The sequence below is a fragment of the Pavona decussata genome, unplaced genomic scaffold, assembly GCF_977016875.1.
Source record: "Pavona decussata unplaced genomic scaffold, jaPavDecu1.1 SCAFFOLD_4, whole genome shotgun sequence".
Taxonomy (NCBI): Eukaryota; Metazoa; Cnidaria; class Anthozoa; order Scleractinia; family Agariciidae; genus Pavona; species Pavona decussata.
In genome coordinates, this window is record NW_028145428.1 from 431,745 (window position 1) to 458,273 (window position 26,529).

General features: G+C 39.0%; 1 long non-coding RNA gene and 2 pseudogenes across 2 annotated transcripts; 2 read left to right on the top strand and 1 right to left on the bottom strand.

The window, feature by feature from the left end:
* Window positions 1-1,092: 1,092 nt before the first annotated feature.
* Window positions 1,093-26,529, bottom strand: LOC146489623 (uncharacterized). Of its 2 annotated transcripts, XR_014863403.1 has the most exons (4): window positions 26,407-26,529; window positions 23,317-23,382; window positions 2,854-2,941; window positions 2,225-2,716 (listed from the first exon to the last, which is right to left on the bottom strand). It is a non-coding gene; the product is annotated as an uncharacterized LOC146489623 (long non-coding RNA). The 2 variants fall into 2 exon arrangements; XR_014863409.1 differs by lacking the exons at window positions 2,225-2,716; window positions 2,854-2,941 and adding an exon at window positions 1,093-1,705.
* Window positions 3,101-6,708, top strand: LOC146489624 (uncharacterized; annotated as a pseudogene).
* Window positions 15,889-17,009, top strand: LOC146489625 (uncharacterized; annotated as a pseudogene).

Sequence of the window (26,529 nt, forward strand, 5' to 3'; positions counted from 1 at the left end):
CTCTAAGTGTCAGGTCTGTGCGGAATTCCGTACTCGAGTTATTTGACAAAATGTTCCACACAAATTTTTTAGATAGTATGGAAACGTCATGTTGGTGTCCCTGTGAGGGGCACCAACAAGGCTGCTGGAAATAGGAAGAAACATCTGGTGTTCACTTTTGCCAGAAAAGAGATTTGTTTTCCCTTGTGAATTTTCAAATGTTTAGATAAATATTTCTCCTCAAATTTGCAAGTAAATTGATTAGAATGCTGAAAATCACCCGAAGAGTCATTTTTAAAATAGGGAACAGCTCTGTCACGGCCATCCTCCTGATGTCACGCATGATGAGGAAGTACGACATTGAGTTAAGAAATTGTGAAAAGACATATTTTTAGGTAATCTTTCCTTGAATGAAGGTAAAATTTTGTAGGCCTCCCAGTTTTGAATTCTAGAATTTGGCGACATCACATGAAAACCAAGAATTAAATTGTTCCTACAGTACATCTATTCTAGTAGTGTAGAGGGTTTATGTTGCATGATTGACAAAAAATAACTGGGTGTGGGTGTTACTGAGTGTGGATAAGTGCAATCTAGTTTAAGTAGCCTGAAGAGTACTAAGTGAATACTAAATTGCAGTTAGCACTGTAATAAGAGAGAAATATCCATCCTCTAGAGAAAGTAAATTAACTGTAGTGTCTTTTATTTGGTTTTGTTTTGTCTTTAGACATTAATGTCGGGTTAAATGCCATGAGGCTCACTGTCTCTAGCTCGCGTTTCTTGAAGAAAATGGACGAGTTTGCAGTAACATTTGACACCATACTAGATAAGGAAAAAGAAAATGGTTCAGAAATGCCTGGAGAGTACTAAGTGAATACTAAATTGCAGGTAGCACTGTAATAAGAGAGAAATATCCATCCTCTAGAGAAAGTAAATTAACTGTAGTGTCTTTTATTTGGTTTTGTTTTGTCTTTAGACATTAATGTCGGGTTAAATGCCATGAGGCTCACTGTCTCTAGCTCGCGTTTCTTGAAGAAAATGGACGAGTTTGCAGTAACATTTGACACCATACTAGATAAGGAAAAAGAAAATGGTTCAGAAATGCCTGGAGAGTACTAAGTGAATACTAAATTGCAGGTAGCACTGTAATAAGAGAGAAATATCCATCCTCTATAGAAAGCAAATTAACTGTAGTGTCTTTTATTTGGTTTTGTTTTGTCTTTAGACATTAATGTCCGGGTTAAATGCCATGAGGCTCACTGTCTCCAGCTCGCGTTTCTTGAAGAAAATGGACGAGTTTGCAGTAACATTTGACACCATACTAGATAAGGAAAAAGAAAATGGTTCAGAAATGCTGAAAAAGAATCACCAAGATGCACGACCTGCATGCATAAAAGGGCTTTCAGTAGCCATTAATACTCCCACAGAAACAACAGCTCCAGTGTTATCTGATGTCCAACAAATCAGTTGTGATCCTGATTTAACAACCTCTAATCAAACAAGTGCCAGTCTGGATCCTGTTCAACGTAGTGCACTTATACAGGAAGAAGAGGAAAATTGTTCTCCTACTGATGCTGCTGTTAAAGATTCGTCCGTGGATGCAATGTTGTTGTTGACAACTGGGATTTGAGACAGGAGGTGCGCCATATGACCTCAGACCATCAGAACACTGACATCCATTGGGTTAACCACAACATAGTTGAGAACCGCATTTCAGGCAATCATGTCCCTGATGACAAGCCAGTAAAGGACATTACGGATATTGAAAACAAAGATCTGATTCCTTTGATTGCTGACCACAAGGAACTGTACAACAATTTCCTTACACGCATTCAAAGAGTTTTGACAAAACCGATCCCTTCCATGCAGTGTCTTACAAGTAATGTCTCAAAACACATCAGGCATAAACACTCAAAGGAGATGAGTAAGAAGAGCAAAAAGGTATTTATTAGGGTAGCACAGTAGTTTGTGATATAGGATAAAGAAATTATGACCCAAACCGAGACCTTGAATTCTCTTATTGTTAGCTTCCCTGGGAATGGAATATACAGATTTGTAATTGAAATGCATTGTTCTGATTTCCTGATATACTGTATGTATATTGTGGTGAAGTTGATTTCTTGGTTCAATATTTATTTTCCTTTCAAATGAAAATTAATAAATAAATAAATAACTAAACAAATAAATTAATTAATTTAAAGACAAATAAAAAGAAAAATTGAACCACAGCATAGCAATATAAACCATTTTATTACATATTATGTGTGGATATCAGTGTGATAAAGCCGTGACTAAAGATGATACCCGTGAAGTGATATGATATGATATCACTTCACTGTTTGAATTGTCCAATCAAATAGACTGTAATAATTTGGTTGGACCAATTGGGTTGCACGTTATATTTTAGCTGACGCCTGGCATCAAATTTGGCGGGAAGAATTGCTTTGCAGTTTTATCAACTAAATGACCACTTTAAGATTTGTGAATGTCTCCGATGAAGATATTTCTCAGTTTCTCGAAGAGAACGAAAACAAGAACACAGTAAGAAAAACCTCACAAGACGTAGCGTTGTTCAAGATCTTTCTCAGGGAAAGGAAACTGAATGACCCAGAGGAACTGACACCCCTGCAGTTGGACGCATCTTAGACAGAGACAGTTTATAGTTTCTGTTCGTAAACAGGATGGAAGCGATTACCAGCCTTCTTTGTTGCAATGTATGGTCGGGAGCATAGAAAGATACCTAAAAAAGGAAAGCTATGGCTTTTCGGTTAGCAATTCCATTGAATTTGCAGGTACTCGAGAGCTTCTAAAGGTGAAGCAAAAGGCTCTGAAATCTGCAGAAAAAGGCAACAAACCAAATGCTTCCCGCTCGCTTACAGATTCCGAAGTAGACAGCTTGAACTTCTCATACTCCTTGCACTTCACCTCAACCCAGCCAGATGAAGAGGAGGACATCCAGGTACACCTGCATGAAGAGGACGTTGACTTTGACTAAAGTCTCTTTAGCGTGAGTGTAATTTTTTGAACATATTACTCACGACAAACATCAATCATTGTGAGAACACAGGGTACCCAGTTTAATTTTATTTTAACATACATTTAGAATAATTGTTATATCTTTTAGTGCTTTTATGGTAAAAATGCTCTGAATTGTATATTTGAATCACATAAAAGAAAAAAAAGGGAAAAAAGCCATAACAATTGACACAAATTGAGGGTTTTTACCGCAACCGGAAGTGACGTCACTGTCACGTGACTATTTATCCTTAAAAGTGACAAAATACTTTACAGACATTATATCTTATCTATGTCTGCTTTATTTTATGCAGAATCTACAGAATACTTGCTAAAAGCCGCATTTTAATATATTATTGATTTATGCTAATTATGCAAAATTCAAGGTCACGTGACTCCCTTAAGCTACTCTTAGAACGTTTCCATCATACATTTTTGAAATCTACACATGATAAGCTCTAATGTGATATATAGTGGCCTTCGTCCCCCCAAGTGGTAATGAAAAGTGACTTGACCCATGGACTAATTGTGAACGGAAACACCAGTCTGAAAGGGAGGTCGTTACTGTCCTCTCCTTCAATAAAGGATATCCTACAAGAAAGAAACATCTTGAAAAACTAAGGCTACTGGGTAACTATCACCACAATGTAACTGTATTAGAAACTGGAAAAGGGGAGCTTATTCTCAGGAGACATACCTCCTCTGCTGAAAAATGCATTCCTCGTGATTATCTTCCATGTAATTATTGCTTGAGCATCTTTAAGCAACGGGAATTAGGGAAACACATCAAAAATTGTTGTTCTTAACCAAAAGATGGCAATCCCACTGCCCCAAAATATCAGAAGGTGCAAGCAAAGGCAAAGTTGTTGTTGCTTAATAAGCAACTTAGCCGACTGTTCTCAACTGTGAAAGAGATGAAGTCTCCCTAATAGGTAAAGACGACTGGCTTACCAAGGAAGTTGGGTTGTTTTTGGTTGAAAAGCATGGCAAAAAGTAACAGCACCTTACTTCTCAAAAAATGAGGGAACTTGCTAGGCTCCTGACAGAACTTCGTGCAGCAGATTTCAGTCCAAATGTCCAGCTTAGTGATTTCATCAAGCCCGGAAAATTGATGTTGTTGTCAGCGTTGTTAAAAGCCTTTCAAAGTTTCAGTTTCAAGAAGGTGTCCAGAGAGTTGCTACCCCCTCATTGTCTCTTAAGGTTGGTCATTCACTAAAAAAGTGTGCTTCTATTCTTCGGGGCCAGGCCTTCCACAGGAAAAAAAAGACCTGCAAGAAGATGCTGACAATTTTAAAAAACTTTTAGATTCAGAGTGGAGACATTGTGTTTCCAATCATTCCCTCAATACCTTAGGAACAAGTACAGCTGTAGTTTAAACAAAGTTGAAACATTACCCCTTGCAGAAGATCTTGAGAAACTAAGAAGAAGTATCCTGAAATAAAAGTGATGGTATATTACCAGCCTGGTGAATGAATGAGAATGATGTATTATTCAAGAAAGCAACACTGGGATACTCGGAAAAAAGAAATCTGAGTGCTCCTGTCAGGAGTCGAACATAAGACCTTCTGATTACTAGTTCTGATGCTCTACCACTGAGCTACAGGAGACTCGTGGGAGCTAAGGCCATTAAACTAGGTTCATGGGACAAATATCCTGCATACTGCTACGATTTACATGTCAAACGTGTGGTATATGAAATAATGTGATGGTATACTTCCAGCTTGGTGAATGAATGAGAATGATCTATTATTCAAGAAAGTGACACAGGCATACTTGGAAAAAAGAAATTCGAGTGCTCCTATCAGGAGTCGAACCTAAGACCTTCCGATTACTAGTTCGAAGTATCCTGTCAAAGATTTCTTCCAGCACACAAATCCTTGCATAACAATCTCAGCTAAAAGTGTGCACCCACCTTGCCCGAGCTACTCTTGCCAGACTGGTTATTTAAATTAAAAAGAGGCCTGGAGAAGCATCAAGGATGCTTTCACAAAGTTATCATCACAGACCAGACTGGAAACAAGTTAATAATCCTGAAATCATGGCATCATGAAGTGGCTTTGATAGAGAATTATCCAAAAGGCAAGTGAGATACTAATTAAGTCCATAGGGTTAATTAACATTATAAATAATAAATTTTTATAGAGGCCTTGTCTAAAATAATAAAGGAAGGTTCACCTCAAAAAAGGACGAAAATATACTTGTATTAAACATCACATATGACGAAAGATCTTGCCTAACTTTTATTTTTTTAAACATTTGTAAAGGCAATTTGTCATAAAAAATAATTCCATTTTAGTTTAACACAGTGATATTAGTACAGAGATACAATGTAGCCATGTAGTTCAATGTAGCCATGTTGTTCTGATTTCAGTAAGGATATTTTACATCGTTTTGTTCTAAGAAATATCCATACTCCCCTATTAATAGGTTTACCGGTTTGAACCCTCCTTGCTCTCTGGAAAATCTAGTCTAAGTTTATACTTCCCTTAGTGCTGGCCTTTAACCTTGCTCCCCTTCTCCTTGGAATTTTCAACAACCCCCACGATTGCAACAAACACAGTGGGAACATTAATCTTAAAAATGTTTAGCATAATGACTTGTCCTTCAGATGCTAATAAGTTTTCGGGCCAAATGAGAGAAAAGTTCTCTTTTTTATTCCTTTTTTTTAGTCTGTAAAATATTGTTTGAACAAATATAAATTATTGTTTTATTACCTTAATCTTAAAACAGATTAGACATGGTTGAGATTTGAGGTAAGAGGGGCGGGAAGGCACCTGTGATTTTGACACCCGAGGTGAAAGACAGCATCGATCTCCCCAACAAGACAAGGAAAGCTGTGGGAATTCCAGATGAAAACCCGTTCATTTTTGCCAGACCAAGCAGACAGTCACTGGAGCACATGAGAGCATGGGATTGCCTGCAGAAATTTGCTATGGAGTGTGAACCAACTCTCTCAAACTCCACAAATATAACAAGCACCAAACTCAGAAAGTACTCTGCAACCATTTCTCAAGTTTTGTCTCTCAAAGAAACTGAGAAACTGAGGTAAACTGGCTCGCGAGACACCTTGGTCATGATATCCCAGTACAAGGGACTTTCATCGTCTACATGGATCCACCATTGAAATTGCAAAAGTGATCGAGTTACTTCTAACCGTTGATCAAGGGGAAACAAGAAAATTTGCCCGGAAAACCTCTGGCTAACAACTAACCAACAACTATCGTCCCATTTCAGTCCTTCCAGTTTAAACAAAGCTTATGTAGGGAAACATACATGCTACCTTGTAGGATAATTTATGTGAACACAAACTATTGTACTGCAAGCAATCAGGTTTTTGTATGCACCATAGTACCGAGACCTTGCTTACCAGTCTCATGGATCAAATGCTGCTAAACCTGGACAAAACTCCTGTCACTAGATTGGTTGTTATCGATTATTGTAACGCATTTGATATGGTGGATCACCAGTTTCTCCTGACTAAACTTAAACTGTATGGTTTATGTGACAACTCGGCAAGAGGATGACTGGCAGCAGCTCGTCCCCCAGATGAAAGGAATTCTGACTACCCCACTTTTCTCCATTGGGTCCCGCAAGGGAGTATACTCGGTCCTTTGCTGTTCCTGTTAATTATTAATGACCTTCCTCTTCATACCAAAGCGAATGGAGTGGATATAGATATGCTGATGATACAGCCATTGCTGCTTCTACTGAAATTGGTGCCAGCAGTCGCTCTCTGTTGCTTTACATGAAGTCGAAAATTTGGCTAACGTCAACAAGCTTCCTCTAAATGAGACTAAGATAAAACCTATGCTAGTAACTGGCAAGCGATTGCAGGAAAGACTGACACTTAAAGATCATGAACTCAACTTGCACATATAAAATAGACATATTTTGGAGGTGATTAACAGAAGGGAGAGTATTGGTGTAATTTGTGAGTGTACAATTCAAGTTTGCTTTGGCACGAATTTTCTATTTCAGTGACCTTAGGGGAGAGAGGGAGCGTTCCCTTCGTTCAACATACTTGTTTGTTTGTTTTTTGTTATTGCTTTGTTTTTTTTTTTGAAGAATGGAAGGCTGTAGGGAGGATTACTCCCAAAGGACATATGTCCATCTCTCACAGCAAACATCTTTGTTAAAAGCATTCATATGCCACTCTTTCTTTGGTAACCAGATTGCAGATTCTATATTTTTATTGATTCATTTGCAAAATACCTATTCCCGGTGGAAGAAGAGTTGATTGTAGGTTTTATGAGGAAAAATCAACTTCCAGATGAAAAAGATGAATTCAATAATTTTCTTGAAAGATTTCAGGAGTGGTTTGAGGAGTTAGTTCAGAAACCACAATCTTATGATTGCTTCTTTACAACCTTTTGCAGAGAAATTAGTGAAGTACCCTCAGTTCCAAGCTATTTCAGTCATTGAAACCTTGTATGATTCTGTAAAACCCACAACGAAGAAAGTGCTCTCTTGTTTCATCTCAAATCCAGAAAGTGGAGGATAAAGAGATGCATTTAAATTTTTGCAAAGGTTTGTTAGAAGACTGGACATGTCAAAGCTGCTGCACTTCTTGCAATGTACAGCCTGTACGACAGGATATGGATATTATGGCTATGAAGATCCGGGTTACATTTATTAAGTGCCAAAAGGCCCCTAAACAATGTTTGATCTTTGTTAAATTTCAACTTTGCATTTACTGTTTCAAGAACCATTCAGCTTAAACCATTGAGCCTCAAATTCCTTTTTCAACACAAAAGAGTTTTATTAAATTATTCTTGGGGTCGGGTTCTCAAAACAGGAAGAGAGTTCAAGGAAAAAAAACCTGGGTGGATGTGAATAACCAAGCTGATATCCATTCTTGGAATAAACAAGGGGGGCAAAACACACTGCTTCATTAACAAGGCCGTGATGGGATTAGTCCTTACTATTCCAACAGGTCGTCTACACTCTGACAGTCTCTGTGGATTTCTAAGGGGCATTCGTGTTGTACAGCCCTCTAAAAGATTACTGAGGACTGGACACAAGTTCTAGATGAGAAAGGAATAGTTTCTACAGAACTGAGTAAGGCATTCAACATGATAAGTTACCATTTCCTATTAAGGAAGTTGGAAGCATATGGGGTCTCGGGATATTCCCTGGATACGATCCACTCTCACTCGCAAGCACCTTTGAAGACATTGATGATGTATATTGGGCATGGGAAAGACTGTTAACAGATATTTATTTATTTATTTATTTATTTATTTATTCACCACGACATACAAACATAGAAAGTTACAATGAATAATAGACTAGGATTACAAGTACATAAGTTTAGAGTAAATAATAATAGTAAAAGAAGTAAGAAGTGGCGAGGAGACCTCAAGAAACCCCCGGGCTTATACTGAGAGGTCTCCTCGGAGATATGTTGGGACTTTAAGACCAGTAAAGACATTGTATTGAGATTTCTTAACATACGGTGGTGGTAAGACTATAAAAACATAACAGAGTCGGACGTTTCATGCAATTAACTGAGGAAATCAAGAAGCTTTCTTTTGAAGGTGGATAGACTAGGGGAAGACGTAATTGATAACGGCAAAGCATTCCATATTTTTGGCCCTCTATAGAGTATAGTAAATTGCTTGATATTAGTTCGGCAGGTGTGAGGTCGAAAATGAGCTGAGGTTCTAGTATCATAATTATGAATTTGACCACCAGTTGGAAATAAATTTAGAAAGAGGGAAGGCAGCAAACGTTGGTGATAGGAAAACATAAATTTTGCAATATAAAAGGAATTCACTTTAAAAATATCTAGGATATTCAATTGTGCAAATAAAGGTGCAGAAGGTGCAAGGTGATTAGAATTTGTCATAGCTCGCACAGCTCGTTTTTGAAGAAGAAAAATGCGATTTAAGTTTGTTACATAAGTAGAAGACCAAACTGTAGTACAATAAGTTAAATAGGGATAAATTAAGGTATAATACAAAGATTTTTTAGTGTTTGATGACAAAAGGAAACGAAATCTGTACATTATACCAACGGACTTAGAGATTTTCTTGCAAATATAACTGATATGCGATTTCCAGGTGAGACCTTCATCAATATAAATACCTAAGAGCTTAACTTCTGTTACTTGCTTGAGGGGTATACTGTCAAGTGAAATTTGGGAGCTCATGCGGACAGATTTTTGTTTGGGTTTAAATATAACATAATTGGTTTTCTTTATGTTAACAGAAAGTTTGTTTGATTTCATCCATAAGCTAATCTTAGTCAGTTCACTATTCATTACAGAGGCAACATGATCAGGGTCTGAATTGGAGTAAAAGATACTAGTGTCATCTGCAAAGAGCAGGCATTCTGCCAGTCTGGTTGTTTTGGGAAGATCATTGATATATAATATGAAAAGTAAAGGGCCTAATATGGAACCCTGTGGAACACTGCATCTAATTATCTGTTCGGAGGAACGGGTATCGTTAATCTGGACGAATTGGGTACGGTTGGAGAAATAACTTTTAAGCCATTGCAATGCTAGTCCACAGACACCATAATGTTCAAGTTTCTCAAATAAGATTTGGTGGTCTAGCGTGTCAAACGCTTTAGAAAGGTCAAGAAAAACACCTGCCGTGATTTCATTTTGGTCAATGGACGTTGCAATTTTATTAACAAGGTAAGTTAGCGACAGCGCAGTGGAATGGTTTTTACGAAAACCAAACTGGAGTTGGTAAAAGATATCATGGCTATTTGCAAATTCTACTAGTCGATTGTGCATGACCTTTTCGAAGAATTTCGAAAAATTAGGAAGTAGTGAGATTGGTCTGTAATTAGTGAATAAATCCGGTTCATCACCCTTAAATACAGGAATCACTTTGGTAAGTTTCAGCTTGTCTGGGAATATTCCTTTGGAAAAGGATAAATTAATAATATTCTTAAGAGGTTCCGATACTACTTCAAAAGTGTTTTTGATAACATACATAGAAATATCGTCATATCCTGGGGCTTTCCCAGACTTCATGGACATACAGATTCCATTCAGCTCTTCAACAGTCGTCGGCTTCAAAATCAGAGACTCATTGAACTGATCATTCAAAAAAGAGTGGAAAGAAGAGTTCACCGGAGGTATTTTCGCTGCTAAATTAGGTCCTACGTTAGCAAAATAATTACAGAATCCATTTGCTATTTCTACAGGGTCGGTAAGAATGCTACCATCAGATCTAACTGACGAAGGAAAAGGAGGTCTACATTTACGCTTGTTGATAACTTCATTGATTAATTTCCAGGTCTCCTTTAGGTCATTTTTAGCCGAAGCAAACCTTTGGTCATAATAATGGCGTTTGGCAATTCTAATGAGATGGGTTAATTTGTTTCTGTAAGACTTATATTGTAACTCCCTCGTTGGATTAGGTGATCTCAGTAATTGTCTATACAGCTTGTTTTTCTTTTGAACAGAAGCTAATAAAGATTTGGTTATCCATGGGGAATAAGGCCTTTTACAATTCTTAACTTTATGAGGCTTCAATGGGAAACATAAATTATAAAGCCGCGAATATTCGGACAAGAATTTATTGTAAGAATCATTGGGGTCTTTATCACGTAGAAGTTCAGTCCAATCGACTTGAGAGAGGCGAGTTTTGAAATTATTTAAATTTGCCCTAGAGAAGTTTCTCACAGGTCGGTTGCAAATTCTTTTATGAACATGAACAAAAGAGTCATCAGAGACATAGGCAAATACTGGTAAATGATCGGATATGTCACTTATGACAATGCCTTTTAAAACGCTAGGTGAGAAATGATTTGTGAATATGTTGTCAATTAAAGTGGCCGCATGTGCAGTAATACGAGTTGGTCTGCCGATTAGAGGAACAAACAGACAATCAACAAATTCTTGAGTGGGTTCGTGGCGGTCAATGGCGTCGATAGCTTCGGCAATTTCTCCTACTTGCTCTACTAGACTGTTTAACTTCTTAGTAAGACCTTGAAGTTGTTCTTTAGCTTCCTTTCAAAAAGCAGACAGAGAATCATACTCTGCACTAAGAAACTCAAGACATTTAACTGACTCGTCGATGTCGTCGTTGTCGTGCGAGCCGCCATTACTCTCAGATGCAGCTTGTACTTCTCTGTCAGCGAGAGAAGATTCCAAGTTCTTGAACTCATTCTGTAGCACCTCCAATTGCGCTTGTAATTTGTCGTTTTTCTTCCTGAGACTTTTAACTGTGTCTGTATGCATTTCTGGCAAAGTAGTGTTAAGTTTTGTCGAAATACTTTGGAGCGGTTAACAACACGTCCGGAGCGGACAAGCATTCATTTGGAATATGCTTGATGATCATGCTCCCCTGGTTCAGAAAATAACTACTAAACCTAAGCCACCCTATTTTAACTCTGAAGTGATAGCTGCTATTTGGTGCAGAAATCAATTCAGGCGCAAGTATTATCCCACTAAAGATCCAAGAGATTGGGAAAAGTACTGTCAACAAAGAAATTGTGTCGTTAGCCTACGAAGAAAAGCCATCAAGGAACACTTTGGCAAGCAATTCAGTGCATCTACTGGAAATCCGTTTTAATTCTGGAGTGTGTTCAAACCTTTCCTGTTTTCCAGGAAATGTCAGAGTCTATTCAATTGGCTGAAGGCGAGACCATCATTCAAGAACAAAGTTAAAGATTGCAAACATCCTAAACAACCACTTTCTTAGAATAAGCGCACCGGCTGTACCTGATCCAAAGAACCATCACAGTATTTCTACCATCAAGGACAATTTCTCCCTAATCAACCAAATAATAACACAGAGGGAGATACCCAGCATCTACTTAACTGCTTAGCGAAAGAACCACATTGACCCCTGAGGTATACCACTGCGAACAACCTTCCATGATGAAAAGCTGTTTCCCAGTTTGACTTGTTGGTAGCAGATGTGGGAGGTTACTCCAAAGGAGTGAGCATGATCTTTCATCCAGTCCGTAAAATCTAAAGCCTGGTTCACACCTGCGACATAACGACATAACGACATAAGAAGGACGTTATGTCGTTATGTTAGCAGTGTGAACAGGTAAACATAATGACATATTGGTAAACATAATGACATATTGGCAACATAACAACATAAGGAAAAAACTGATTTTTTTTATGTCATTATGTCCACGTCATTATGTCGTTATGTTGCTGTCAAACAAGTGTGAACAACTTCAACATAGCGACAAAACAAACCATTAATCAGAGAGCGGCAAAAATTGTCGAACCCAGACCCACTGAGCACGATTCATCATGGTGGCTTCCTCTCCTTCCATGTTGGAGCTAGAACCCCTTGGGCAAGAACAAACCGTAACACTAAGAGAAGTCTCCGATATTGACGAGTTGTTGGCAGAAGCCGTTCGAGGGTTTCCAGTGTTGTACAATAAAAGCCTGGACGAGTTCAAAAACAATAGTATGAAAACAAACGCGTGGAAGAAAGTCCTGGAAATGGTACCTGGAATATCATCACGTAGACGATCAGTGTTAAGCTTCTAGCTACAATTTCTTAGTTTTTTGTTGATAAATGAAGAAATAAATTGACTTTGCCCTATGTCGTTATGCCGGTGTTCACATTTGTGACATAAGCGCAACATAACGTCTTATGTCATTACGTTGTTATGTCACAAGTGTGAACCAGGCTTAAGCTTTTCCAACATAATATCATGAGGGATACAGTCGAAAGCCTTGCCAAGATCTAATACAGCAGCAGCTATGACGTGGTTTTGATCAAGTTTTTCTTTCCACTCTTCAGTAAGTGTTAATAATGCCGCAGAACAGCCAAGAAATTTCTGATACACGAACATGAAATCCCAAAAGATGAAATTCAGATATCCGCTCATTTGTGTATGGACAGTGCGTTCATACACTTTATTAAATGCTGGCAGCACGGTATAGTAACAAGTCTAAAATTTACTTGGTCCAACATGCTGTCCTTCTTGTGTAGAGGTGTAATCTGACCATACTTCCATCCTGTGGTTATAAAAACTGAGACGTTTAGGTGTGTACATGCTGGCATCAAACAGCCATCAGTGACAAATGTTCCTGGCGCTGAGCTGATCTACTGAAGGTTGTTCTGGTCACTCTGGGATTCGAGTTGACAAAATATCTGAATTATCAGTCTAACGGCAAAAGGCATCAAGCTTGAAGACTGAAGCCTTCCTTTCTGGATCAACAATTGGCGCAGCAAGTTTGAGTGATGCACGTTCGATTTCAACATGCCTGGTTCAGTCCAACCAAAAGAAAGAAACACATTGCAATACAGTGGTACCTCTCCCTTGGGACACCTCTGTTCAGCAGAAAAAAAACTAAAAAACGTTATCTGCTAGGCTAGGTCAGTCCGTATTGAGAAAACTGTGCCCTCGGTCTGGTGACCTTTTATGGCTAATGAGGATCTTGTACACAGTTTACACCATCATAATAACATCCACTTACATGTAGTTTGTGTCTGCCAAACCCTTCTTAGAAGCTATGGCCCAACAATTCGACAACCTCACTTGAGCAATTAAAAATATCTTAAGGTGGCTGATAACAGCTGTTTTGCATGCACTCAACAAAATCAAAATGCCTTTAGTTTGTTGCTCTTCCACCCATTTTGGTCCACATTTCAAGCCTTTTGGGTCCTACCATTTGCCTCTCACCTTGGTACAAGTTGAGTCAGTTGGAAGCACTGGCAATTCCTCAGCAATTTTGTCACAGAGAACAATACAGTGCCTACATGGCTGCAATCCTTACTTAGCTCAACTGCACAGGTAGAGTGAGTAAAGACATATTTTGCAGTGCTTCTTTTTAGTACAACGTGTCCTGATATAATTACCTGGATACTATATAATAATTTTAAGTTATATTTTATATTTTGTTGCATTATGCCTAGTTTTTTGTCCGTAGTTACTTACAATTTTATTAGTTGAAATCAAATGATTGCTCAATATTTCCTTCCTTTCTATGAAAATAAGCAGAAGCAACTGGAAAGCTCTTCTACCTCGGCTGCTGCGCACTGAATTGAATGTCATATATTTATTAGTTACCGGTATATAGCCTGCATCTGTCTTTACTGTATTGTTTTTACTGTATTGTTATGTCATATATTTATTAGTTATATAGCCTGCATCTGTCTTTACTGTATTGTTTTTCTTCTCTCTTGTGTCTCTAACCAAATGGTGAGAAATTAAATGATTTAATTAGATTTTAATTCAACACTACTTAACAAATCGATGGCAGTTTTCTATGGTCTATACTCTTATAGACCATAAAATGACGTCAAAAAATGTTCAAAACTCAAGTGGAACCACGAGCCGCAGTCTTTCTTTCTTTGTCCCTTTTTCAACAGCAGGCAATTTTCAAATAAAAATAGTATGCTACCTAGTAATGCTGAGAGATATTCATACACAAATTGTGCTTGCTCTCTTGTTGTAAGGTGAATTCACCACTATCATCAACACCAGACAAGACAAGTACCACCACAATGGACTCTTCCTTGCTTGCTTGTTTTAAGATGAATTTACCACTATCGTAAAAACCAGACAAGACAAGTACCACCATAATAGACTGTTCCTTGCCTAGGAAAATCGTGGTCTGATATACACCACAATGATCAAACAATTCCAAGGGTCTACTTTTGGTGACATTTCCAAATCAACAGAGATAAAGTGGAGACTGGATCTGAGGAAAGGACTGCTCAGTAGAGAAGCAAAGTGCAGGCAGACAGCTGAAGAAAATCATGCAACATGACAACCCCTGCTGACGTCCAGTTCAAGCAAAGACTGTCATTCACGTGTGGGTCTCTACAGTCACAGTTAGCGCTGTTCCAGCGCTCCCAGATAACCAGGCATTTCAGGCACACATCCATGCTTTCACGAGACCAACGGGTGCCAATGATGAACTGACAAAAGGCTAATTTGTTGTCCCGTACATGCTCCTCGTTCCTGTTGGGGCAAACACATGACCACTCCACCACATGATTTTATCATTTTGCTAGTGTTTGTGGACTGGAAGTTTGTTTCCCTGTTTATTTGTGACCTCGATCTTGGAAAGACGTGAAAAAGATTTGCAAAATATTGCAGTTGTTGCTCTTCAACCAATTGTAAAACCACTTAACTTGCCAACATTTTGCTATCTATGGGCTTATTTCGTAGCCTACAGTATGAACTCTCTCTTCAGCTGTATCAGACTGTGTAGTGAACGGTGTAACTGTTGAACAAAATGATTTACAAATTTTTTTACAAAAACAAACAGCAACCTGGCTGCATCATTAGGCATATGTAATTCTAGGTGTGATTGAGTGTAATGTTGTTTTTATATTGTTCATTTCATGAATCTCCAATGGCCCCTATCACAAAAACCAGGCCTGTTACTCCATTTTTTCCATTGACTAATGAATTGAGTTAACTTCCAAATGCAAGCATAAAGATTACTGTTTTAAAAAACTTTCAAATACAAGATGTCCCACGAGGATTGAGTCCAGTCTCGCTGACCACCAACCATCACTGGTTACATGGACCAGACTTTTGTGGCAACCAGAAACGTGTTGATCGAAACAGGCATATGGCATTGTCACAAACGAGTGTTTGGAGATTAAGAAGAAGCTCATGTAATGATATTTTTGCAGAAAATTATAGTTAATGTTTGGCAAGCAAGGCCCGCCTTGACCCAGTGGTACATCCTGCGGGGTGTTTACCATGTTTAGCACAAATCAATCAAGCATATATTATCAACTGATCATTTGTCCCCTTCTCATATTGCTGCAAGTTTCCTTCGCAGCAAGGTTAATTTTGTCTGTTTTGCAATGGCAAGCTTGTTAGACACGCTATCCAACGAAGTGTTGCGCCTTCTCTTGGCCCAGAACAATCTGGCTGGCGTTTCGACTCACTCAAGGACACGAAGCTCGGACACGAACCCAGAGGCTGCTAAACGCCCTCAGCTTGAGCAAAGCGGCTCTTAAGAACAGTCCGGCACAGGAATCAATCCGGGAAGCACACCAGAAATACCTGAAGTCACCGAACAGCACGGTCGTGAGCAGCCTGCCGGCGGAACAGTGGAGGACACCACGCAACAGGCACAAGATGGCGCCCAAACAGGGGGCATTCCTGGTTCAGTTCCACACCTAGATTGTACCACTCTAGGGACTTTAATCTCAACAATTATGGACGAGAAACTGAAAAACCTTACGCCTGCTACAACTACCCAACCGATAACCCCGGTTCTTCAATCTCAGCCGCAACTGACCCTCCAACAGCAACTTGGCGATCCTGAGTTCGCGGCGGGTCTTCTCTATCAGCAGCCAAGCACATCCACTCAGCGCCCTCAACAAGTTTCCTCAAGCATCACCTAACTCGCACGTTCAGCCCAAGACCAGGCAAGCCATTGTGGGTGGTGAGTACATAGAGTTTGACTCGCTGCTGCAAGAAAATTCTTGCCGCAATGAGGGTGATCATCCCAGGGTTTCAATTTCGTTTGATGGAAAACAACTCAACATCCCTTCCCCGTCCAGAAAGAAAAAACCCATATCGATTCCATAGATAAATGGCTCTCAGCCTTCGCCGTTTATTGTATGGTTCTCCTTACCCAGTTTCCCCAACGGGCGGTTGAAATGTTTCGCTACCAAGAAATTATTCGCTCGGTCCATCTGAAATTTGCTGGGTTTGCTTGGCTGTCGTACGATATTGACTTCCGTCGGAAGGCTGCCTCCAACCCTGCCCTAAATTGGGGGAACGGGATCTACAACTTTATTTACTGAAGTTTATTGGGCAAGCTAAATCTTCATGCACCATCTGTGGGAGTGGGGACCATTTATCTCATGGGTGCTCCCTCTCTGCCCTTAGGCCCAGTACGACCACTCAACAAGGGACATGCAACAACTTTAACTGGGGCACCAAATGCAGCCAGGATCCATGCCCCTACAGCCATCGCTGCAAAACCTGCAACGGAGACCCAGCCTACAGGCACGATGGCCCCTCTCCAAAAGCTAGAGGCCAGGGTGATAAGAAGTCATCACACCGCTGATGTTCTACAATATCTTAAGCCCCAAACACCTATCAACATCCCTCTTTTAATTGAACTCCTTGCCAACCACCCCAATAGGGTTTTTGTCTGTAATTTGTCTACTGGGTTAAGCCACGGATTCAGGGTAGGCTATAAGGGTGGCCATTTTCCTCAAACTGCAAAAAACCTCCCTTCAGCTAAGCAACACCCTTCTATACCAGTGTTATCAGTAATTTCCAGTGGGCAGTTGAAGTGGCCCCTAAAATATTTTTTGTTACAATGAGGGTGCAGCATCCTCAACAATTAATGAAAAAATTGACTTGAAGATTTTGCCTAACAGAAACCTTCTTCTTGAAGCATCAGACTTAGCAGGAGAATTCTCCCTTTCTTATCAGTAGTGACTTCATTTTTTTCAGCTTTTAAAGTTGGTTGAATAAGAATCATGATGCCCCTACTGTCTTTTGACCGGTGCAAATATGATCGAAAGTCCAGGCCGTTGCAGGAGTTTTAGGGGAAATCAATTTATGTAGGAGACAAAATCGGATGAACTGGAATGGGAGTGCCATGTCAAAATAGTAACGACCCTTCCAAGACATTCCAAGGAGTTCCCAATCATCTGGATGTACGGGGATGATCTGGAAGGCAGACTGAATGTCAGTTTTGGTCATGTAACACCCCTGGCCATGCTTTAGAACAAGGGCAATGGCATCATCTATTCTTATATATTCTATATATTATATATTCTTATTATATATTCCTCAATGGCGATATTTCCATTTAAACGATCAGGGGTCCCCTTGGGGTAAGACAGATGGAAAATGGTGCGTCATTATTGGCTGTTCTTTTTGGGAACCAGCCCCAAGGGGTGGATCTGAAAATTGCTAAAAGGAGGTGATTCGAAGGGGCCTGTCAGGCAACCAGTTTCTGAGTAGGTTTTCTGCAATTATGGTAAAGATGTCAGCACCAAAAAATGTTATACACAGTATAAAAGAGGCAAGCAGTAATTTAGATCTTGTCAATGTTTGGAGGCCTCAACACCTGGCTACACAGCACTTCACTTGGTCTAAACAACTCTGGAAAAATTAGACGCTGCTTAGATTTTTGGCTCAATTCAAAACTCCTGACACAACCTACAACTAATAATGCTGTTGTGAAGGCATATTTTTTGTCTTATACCACTCCTCGGTTGTCATGGCAACAAAAGGGAGGTCACATGTTCGCAGGATTTTACTGAAGGGAATCAATGAGGCTAGCGTTGCTGCCTTACGTGTGCTTTTATTTTTATTGATCGAACTTCAAATATTTCACGCCCAGCACATTAGCAACTCTATTCAAAGGAAAATGACTTTGCCAATACACCAAAATGAGATTGACAGTATCATGAATCTGAAAATCCAGGTGCAAATCGAATGCCAACAATCTCGTATGCTTGAGAAGTTGTCAACCATCTTTGACAACAAGATGGAAAACATGAAACGGCAGTTGGAAGACATCTCCAGCAAAACTCACGAGTCACAGGTTACAGTCTATTGGTAATACCTTGCAGGAACACAAGATACAGTGGTACACAGGCAATCAGAATATCACCATCATAATTTATAGGGGATAGCATGAAAATGGACTTGCAAGAAGCAGTTGAGGCCATTGTCCATAGGGGGCATTCCACTTTCGGTTCCCCGAGAAGAGAACCAAATTGCCAACTTTCTCTGTAAATTAACAGACATGGACAATTGAGAAATTTAACAACATATTATTCAATGGATTTCAACAACCGTTTCTGGAATTTGAGTTGCGAGAGTATAGATGCGTTTGCCCTAATCTGGCTAGGGGAAAACAACTAGGTGATCCCCCCACCAAATCAAATTATTAGAGCTTGGAAGTACTTTCAGACTTGCAAAGCAAGAGGGGCGTTGATAATTCCATTGTGGAAAGAGACAATGTTTATACGGCCTTGTTTTTGCCCCAATGGCACTCATTTGGCAAAATGTGTAAGGTACTGGCTGGGCCTTCCAGAATTCAACTCCCCAGCCACCGTGGAAGGTAGAACATATAACTCCACGTTTCATGGCAAACTGCTAAGCTCAGTGTATGTCAGTTGGCAGAATTTTCAAGAATCAAGAACTGATAGAGGATTCAGCATAACAGCCAAGGGTCTGTGTGACAAATGCTTGAAGTCTTTTTTGCCTAACAGTTGCACATAAGGGGTATATTCACTCCATGCATATTGATCAGGTGTCCTGTCACAAAATTTTATACCACACACAGGCATTTTATGTAATACCCCCAGGTGATTTATGGTTCACAGTCCATAGGTGGCTTGTGATGATCAGCCTACAGACAGTCCATTGTATAAGCCCAAGGGTGGCTTATGCATGTTGCCCACATATGGCTCATTATACATTGTGCAAATTTAAGTCACCTTGCAAGTGCTCTTATTATATAGAAATTTTATCTTTTCAAAAGTTATTTACAGTCAAACCTGTATATAACGGTCACCCTTGGGAAATGGCCAGATGACCGTTATATGCAGGGTGACCGCTGTACACAGGTTTCCTTTAAACTCCCCCAGAAGTCAATAAATAGCATTTTTATTTGCAAATAATCACTTAATTTACGTTTAATTGACAATAACGAGTAACAGCAACGCAATAATCACGATAAAAAAGGCCGATAAAATGTCCGTGGTGTACTTTTAGGGAGGTGCAGTAAACGTCTACTGGAAGCTAATGAACAACGTTTTTAAGTGGATCACTCAATTTACATTTATTGACAACAATTTTCAACAGAAAAAAAAATACGACAAAAATGGCCATAAAATGCCCGTGTACTTTACGGAAGGTGCAGTATACTTTCAGTGAAAAACCCGCGGCTGTCAACTTGATAAGTACAGTACACGGTTATAATCAGGGAACTATGACGAAAGTGAAAACAGTGTGGTACTGTTGTGTTGTTACAGTTACAGTAACTATTGTTATAGCACTTTAATGTTATCTGCGGCAAGCATGTGTCGAACATGTGAGACCCTTGCCTTGGTGGCTACTATTTAACGAGCTGATGAATAAAGCTTGTCATTATTCGTTAATCATAACCCAATTTCGTGACCGTTATATACAGGTAGAAGATAATGAAATTGTGCATTCAGGAAGTCTAAAGGGTGACCGCGTCCGTTATATACAGGTGACCGCTATATGCAGGTTAACTTAACAGTAAATATAAGGGACGATTTTTGGGAAGTTGTTCAGTGACTGTTATACACAGGGTGACCGCTATATACAGGGCCGTTATATACAGGTTTGACTGTATTTACAGGAGAGTTGGTACAAGCTATCAGTATGCACTTTACTGGTCATAAAGACACCACTTTCCTTAGGATGTGATATGTGTCATTGAAAGTTTCTGTCCACCATTGATATTCTGCATATAGGCCCTACATTTTTTCTCTTACAGGTTTGAATCTTTTTTTATCAAGGCATTTGGGCAGAAATCCAGGAATTAGCAACATATAATGGAAATGCACACCTTTTACATTTAACTGAAGCACTGAAGCAAACTGCACTACAAAAGCCAGTGCAAGTGTCATTAATTACAGTAGTTCTCTTAAACATTGGATAGAATTTACAAAGGAAAAGAATTTATCACCTTTTCCAGCTAAGGTTGTTGATATTGCCCTGTTCTTTAGTTATTTAAGTTCTATGAGAGTATCAACTTCTGTAATTGAAACAGGTTATTCTGCACTTAAATGGGTGCAGGACATAGTTGGAGTTCCTCATCCGGTGAGCAGCCCATTCATCAAAACTGTTGCCCAAGGGGGGAAAAAGGAAAAGTGACAAACCGGTTGCAAAGAAAACACCAATTTCTATGAATGCTGTAAACATGTTTCAAAAAATATACAGCCAGTGACAATTTGCAAATGTGCAGAAATACAGTCGAACCTGTATATAACGGCCCTGTATTAAGCGGCCACCCTCTATTAAGCAGCCAGTTTCTTAAGTCCCGATTGTTTGCTCATACAAACGCTGTATTTGTTAACTGTATTAGGCGGCCACCTCTATTAAGCGGCCGCGGCCACCCTGTAGCAGTCCTATGTTTGTCTTTCTTTGTTATTTTTACCTGTATTAAGCGGCCACACTTGAATGGAAACTAAGCCATATGTAATTTTATGCGATATTTTATTGTGTTTAAAATGCGATCCAGCATCACTATAAAGAAATAACATGTACAAAGCTACTGTAAGCTGATACTCGGCCGTTTAATATAGTTAACGCTTTTCATATGTCCACAATGTGCTGAAGTACAGTACCATATCACGAACGCTAAAAAAAAGTTTGTTTTGAATATGCTTCACTCTTTAGCAAGAAATTCCTCTTTAATTAACTTGTTCTTCAGCCATGTGACATTGAGCGTAACAACTATGAAATGACGGAATGAGATATTTTGTAGTGAACTGTAAGTCATAGAAATAGAGCACTGTATACTGTAGGAGACAAGAAGACAATTTATTGTATAGTACTTTTACACAATGTTGTATACCGTTAAGTCACAAATTGGCACTGAACTTTGTTTAAAGTATTGATCACTTGAAAGAGTGTTGATTGTCCTATTGTTTCCTTGCATGAAGTGTTTTTGTATGATATGCCATTAAAATTGACATTAGACCATGCCCAGCGAGTATTTTTAGTGATCCTGTATTAAGCGGCCAGTTACTCAAGTCCCGAGGGTGGCCGTTATATACAGGTTCAACTGTATTTAGATTACTTTGTTGTTATTTGCTGTTGTTTTTTTTTCAGTTCAGCGAGCTTGTATGTCTTACTATTAAGGATATAGACATTAATTTTGCAACCCTCATTTAACTACATGTATACAAGTTACTAAAAGTAAGAAAGACCAATACAGGAAGGGTCATGAAGTAGTCATCATTCAGTCAGGCAAAGTGACTTGTCCTGTAAGCTGTTACAAACTTACAAAAATACCTGCTGTTGGAAAATATTGATATTTCTAAAGCAACCGTTGATTACAGCTATCTGTTCAGACCATTAGTTAAAGTAAGGTTTGGTTTCAAACTTATTCAGAAAATTAAGCCTCAGAGCTATACAAGAGCAAGGGAAACTTTTGTAGGATTGTTAAAAGACTTTGCACCAGAAACAGCCAACATTAGTTTGTACTCTTTCAGAGCAGGGGTGTTACCTCTACTGCTAATGCCCATGTCGCTAACAATTGTTGGAAGCATCACAGTAGATGGCCGTCATAGTTCGCACAGGATGACTATATGGAAGACTATCGATAATTGCCTACTTGTTAGGAATTTGACCACATTGTACTACATGCATGTGTTATCCCGCTCTTTAAATATAGTCTACCGGTAATCCTGTGCAGAAGCCAGTACCCACTTACCAGGGAAAAGTCGTAATTTACTAACTGCTGTAGGGAATAGGGGAACTTGTTATTTGCTGCAGTTTAAAGAAAAGCAGTGTAGTGTGCAGCAGGCACACTGATTTACCAAAGACTGTTGTTACATGTCTACCGCATGTGTCATAGGCTGTCTGACATTAAAAATCAATAAATTGAGTCTGTTGCTCCTTGGAAGCTGTGTGCAGCTAATCCTGTGCAGCAGCCAGTACCCTTTATTTACCAGTGAACAGTTGTAATTTACTGACTGCTGTAGGGAGTAGGGGAAATGCAAATGTTGTAACAAGTATTTCATGAATTTAGAAAAATGCTCACGTGACAGAAAACATACAACCAAACTAAAGACAGAACAAAATATGTACATGAACTAGACAAAATTTTGTTAGCAATGGAAAGTTTTATGAAACAATCTACTCTTCCCAAAAGCAACATAACCTTCTGAGGACGGTGACTCCTATTCACCTTTCTTAGGTCATGAAAAACTCAGCGAGGAGCGCCCACCTCAAATAAGCACTGATCGTCATGGGCCTATATTAAATAAGTGCCCAGGGTGGTTAATTGAATAAATAAAGTAACCAACCAATCATTGCTTGACAAAACGGGCACAAAAACAGTTTGTTTAACAGGCCCCATTGTGCATAAAAATACCAACAATGTTTCAAACTGTTCTTAAAACACAGTAGATAGAATGGAATAACAACAGCAACAGAGGGAAATAGCTCTTTAACAAGGTACAATTTTAACAAATGAATCAATTTAACCAAAAGACAAATATATGTTGTGGTTTACATTTTATTCTGGTTTAAAATTTTTCAAACCAATTTCATTTTTATTTTCCTTTGTGCAGTATTCATTACCATAATCTGAGGGAAAGGGAAAGAAAAATCAAAGTGGTTTGAAAATTTTTAAACCAAAAATGTTTTCAATTTTGAACCACAACACATACATGCCAAGAAACATACCTTCTTCCAACAATAAGAACTGGCGGGGCTGTAATAAGGTTATAATGAAAATCTCAGCAAGAAAAGCTGTAAAAACAATATTACACACTTAAACCAAGCCAAGTCAAACACAGCTCTAATGCCTTAAATAGGATAGTGCCTCCTAACGCAGAAGTATTTTTGTGCAGTTTATGACTATGTAGGAAAAGCAGATCTTAGTAAGGGCTATTGGAATCCAAACAGAAAATCGGGGTAAACCATTCGTTTGTCAGACATAATTTACTCTCCATAAAAACAACAATAATTCTAAATAGCGTTTAATTGATGTTTAATTATCAATTTAAATATGTATGGCTGCCTGTAATTTTCTTTTTGGATTCGGGTTAGAGCGTTACAGTACTGCTCAAAGGCAAGTTGACAGTCTCAACTTGATCCTAGCAAGAATCGAGTATCGAGGAAGGAGTAGAGAATCAAGACCCAATTCACTCAAAAGTGGACTCAATGCTCGATACTCCATACTCGCAGGAATCACTGAACCGAAACATTCCTGACTATTCACAGGCTCAAAAAAAAAATTTAAAAGCCAGCACCACAGATCGGAATAAATTTGTCTGCACAAGGTTAGCTTATGAAAGAAAAACGAGAATGAAGGCTGCAGAATGTAAACATTCAATAAATCTCATTCAGGGTCAAGTGTTAAGATTAATCTACTGGAATAAACATCAACACTGAAAATTTGCATACGCAATTAGCAACAACTACCGAGTACCACAATGCCCTGCATTTTTACAGTTCTGTTAGATAAAGCCAAAATACAAACTTTGTAAAAAGTAAAATTGAAAGCCCCTACCAATGCTATATTTAAAATGGTTCCTCAAAAGAAAATGTTATGGACACTTGCTGTTTGTCATTCAATCACCACATGGGCTACAGTGCCTTTTCTTTCCAACTTCTGCCATTTTTAGCACTTCAAAAAAACCTGGGAACGCCTCTGCTGAACCACAATGTTTGATTGATCGGCAACCACAAAATTCCACCTTCGTGTTCTTCACGTATTGGAAGGAATAGTACAAGGCAAGTTATTGTTTTGCATGTTCAGGTAATCAAGGAATCAGTCAAGCAACAAGCTCATTATTTTCTCCTCCTTGCAAACTTGATCCACTACTCGATTCTTGAATCTGGAGCCTTGATCTTAAATACTTGATTCTCACGAATTTCGAGTATTGAGTATTGAGTTGAGGATCACAACTCAAAAGAGACTGCCAACTTCCTTTTAAACGGTATTGCACCTTGTATTCACAAATTATTGTTTGTTTTCCAAGGTGAAGCTAACAAAATAAAAATTCAATACTGCTAAGACATGCTTTCCACCATAGCCATAAACTGCACAAAAATACTTTTGTATTAATAAGAAGATAGTAGCTATCCAGACAAGGTCTGTGATTGGAGAACAAAACAATAGGCCATTGGTTGGAAACAATGGATCCCCCAGAAAACAATGGGAGCTACAGTACTTGGGGACCAATGAAAATAGAGGTCTGGAAGAGGTACTGCACTATCCTTAATAGGTGCTGTCCTTAACAATAGGGAGCTTAAGCAACGACAATGACAACGGCAACGAAAACGTCACCTGAAAATATATCTTTATTTCATTTGTGCTACTTCGGGATTATTTTAACTCGCTCAACTTTTACAAAAATGATGAACTATCCAGGAACCAAATTGGTAGGAGTGGCTTACAAATTGAGAAAGAAAGTGAAAAATTCATCGTCGTGCGTTCACGTTCTCCACAAAACCTTAAGTGTGGTCATTTCACGTTGTTGTTTTGCAGAGGACGGCAAAGAAATGTACCAAAGTGTATTTAACGAACATGCAGAGCGATTTTTCTTGCTCATTAAACCTATTTTTTGCGGCGTTGTCGTTGCTTAAACTCCCTAATTACCCCAGGTCTCCTGAACCATTCCCAGATGTCCAGAATACATGTACAGTAATGCACCTATCAATGTTAAGCCCGAGGGGGGGGACCCCGGGCATATGTGGGGCATTTGACCTCTTTTGCCTTCCCCACCCTCGGGAGTTTGACTTAGAATCAGGGCCCCAGGGTGGGGACGTTTGCTTTTTTTTTGCGAGGAGGACTGGTAGCTAGTCACGCCTGTGCCGGCCAGATTAGCGTAGCTCAAGGTGCATTTAGGTTTTGTGTTAGATTGAGAAAAATAATGATATCTGATTGTATCATTCTAGATTCGCGTAGCTCAACAAGGTCCATTCAGTTTTTGTATTAGATTGAGAAAATGATATCTTATTGTATCATTCTAGATTCGTGTAGCTCAACAAGGTCCATTCAGTTTTTGTATTAGATTGAGAAAATGATATCTGATTGTATCACTTGAAATGCTAGATTCGTATTTTCTACATGGTACATTCTTTTCCGTATTAGATTGAGAAAATATCTGATTGTATGACTTAAAATGCTAGATTTGTAAAGCTCAACACGGTATACAGCTCGCGTTGTTCCTGTAAGATTGAGACAATTATATTTGATTTTTTCACGTGAAATGCTAGATTTGTTGATTATTTTCCTCGGATTACACAAAGCATCAAAGGAGTTTAAAATATAAAAAAAAAGCTTGGCAATTTATATCAATTATTTGTAAAATATACACAACAACTACTATGAACTTTAGGGATATTACTTCCCTAAGGTGGGGATATTTGATCTTATTTGACCCAGTTTTGGGGCCCCACGGTGGGGACTTTGACCAAAAAATCTTCTGAAAAGTCAAATGCCCCACATATGCCCGGGGTCCCCCCCCTCGGGCTTAACATTGATAGGTGCATAACAAATCTAAATGACATCAATGGCCATCCGTTCACGTCTAAGAACGGCTCAGCCGATCCAAACATAATCAGCCGAGCTTAACTGGGTCAAACGCCGAACTTCACACCAACTTAATTCGTGTTATTAAGTTGAGTTGAGTCCGGCTCATATGACATAGGCGTTTGACCCCGGCCAAGGCGTCATAGTACGCTTACTGTTTTAGTCTTACTTTATCAAGAACTGACGTGTATCACTGTAAGGTATCATTAAATACAAGCTGAAAGTCTACTCACCAACGCTGGAGAGCAACCTTTCTATATCTGTAAAAGAAGTACTCCAAGCTAGACTGTCAGGAGATAAAAGTCGCAGTTAAATTGTTGTCATGTGCACGATGTGCACGATGTGCATTGCTTCCC